A 1810-nucleotide genomic window follows, 5' to 3' on the forward strand; every position below is an offset into this window, starting at 1 on the left:
ACAAAACATCACACAAATTACCTCCCAAAGTTCGCGCTCTGTTGATTTCGCGCGTTCCATAGTGCCCATCTCCGAGGTGGTAACAAAAGAACGATCCACAGGTGCATGCGATTCGAATCAAGAAGGCAACGCGCTGAATTACTGTTTGTTTTATTATCTTGACTGTTTGTTGCGTTTCTATTAAAAGTGCGTCTTTTTTGTGGTGAAGTGATTTATGAACGGGCACTTATGGGTGCTTAAAGTTTCTTTGCAATGGTCTTTAAAGGGAAAGTACCTACAGGAGAATTGTTCGCTCTATGGAAAAGGAGATGAGTATTTTGGAAATCAGTAATTAAGTATGTAAGTGCAAGTAATAAATTATAAATAATAAATATCAAATGTTAGTTGTAGAAACCGGAAGNTGGAATGGTTTAACGCCTTCTGAAACATGAAAGAATAGTTAGGAAAACAAGAAGCAGAAACAGAAGCTAAGTGGAGCAGTAAATCGGATTACTATTTATTTACTAGTTTTCGCGAAATACGAAGATTCGCTCATAATTGGAAGCAGTGGAACTGCATATCTAACCAATTTTTGAACGTGAGCGGGGTTTTTTGAACATATCAATTCTTGGTAATTACTCCTTGGAATAACAAAAATAATAAAATAGTATCCTGTGCACTTTATATCTTCAGATAATTCAGGACCTTAAAAAAATAGAAATAAATCAGAAGATGTCTTCAAGATCATTCCTTTGAAAGTTGTAATTGTAACTCAAATTAAACTTTTTCTTTAATAAAAGAAAATAAATTTCTAGCTCAAAAACGAATAGTTTCGATTTTTTTTTTGTCCATTTCTTTCTTTTATCTAAGTATTGCAATTCTCAAGATAAACATATAAAGCAACTTTGGTGTGCAGAAAAGGAATTAAAAAGATACCGACAAATAACACCACATCAAATCATTTAAAATCCCACATACTTATTTCTCATAGTAATCTCCATGAAGTATTACTCTAAAGGTGAACTGAATCGCTTTTACAATAATTGATAATATGTTGTACCTTATCTATGTATATGCAAGTGAAATGCAGAGAAAACATGTAACATGGGTCCAAATTAGAGGTAGATCTAAGGTGACGCAAACGATGCACTCTACATCGAGCTCACAAATAGACCCGTATTCCAGTCACGGATGTCTTTTAAATTTGTTGATATTTAGGAATTTTATAGTTTCACTTTTATTTTTTTATGAATAGGGATCCCTTAAAGAAGTTAAGTTTAAGTTAGGTACGGTTGGGGCTGCGAATGTCCTAGATCCATCACTGGGTTCTAGCCAGTCTCAATTTAGGTATATGATATGAAAGCGCCGGAGTGTCGTAACCCGACTGGAAATTAATTCAGAGAACCCGGATTATGATCAGATGCGGATAAGATTTTCCGTAATACGGGCATCTGATCAATTTCTGATCAGAGTACAGTACTCTATCCATTGATCCACCGATCTGATCAGATTCTGATCAGAGTACAGTACTCCATTCCTTGATCCGGTCATCCGATCAGAAATTGATCAGCGCACAGTACTCTGTTGATCCAACCATCTGATCAGAAATTGATCATAGTAGAGTATCCTATCCCTTAATCCAGTCATCTGACCAATTTCTTATCACAATCTAATGCTACAAATTCTATTACGATTTCGGTACAATCTTTAAATCAAGATTGTATCCGATGTTCTGAGCTGGATCATAATACAGAACCTGATTTATTCTGTATGCAATATTGTTCGACAATGACAAATTTATTGTTAATTAATAATAATTAATATTATATTA

The 1810-nt window shown here is 34.4% G+C and overlaps 1 protein-coding gene across 1 annotated transcript in view; it reads left to right on the forward strand.

Moving 5' to 3' along the window:
• Nucleotides 1-1810, forward strand: part of LOC108734900 — a 33563-nt gene continuing 31753 nt past the window's right edge. Inside the window, exon 1 of the mRNA XM_018466663.1 lies at nt 1-339. The gene's annotated coding sequence lies outside the window, so the exon portion shown is untranslated. The remainder of the gene's footprint in view (nt 340-1810) is intronic.

Source organism: Agrilus planipennis, unplaced genomic scaffold, assembly GCF_000699045.2.
Source record: "Agrilus planipennis isolate EAB-ADULT unplaced genomic scaffold, Apla_2.0 scaffold84, whole genome shotgun sequence".
NCBI classification, from domain to species: Eukaryota; Metazoa; Arthropoda; class Insecta; order Coleoptera; family Buprestidae; genus Agrilus; species Agrilus planipennis.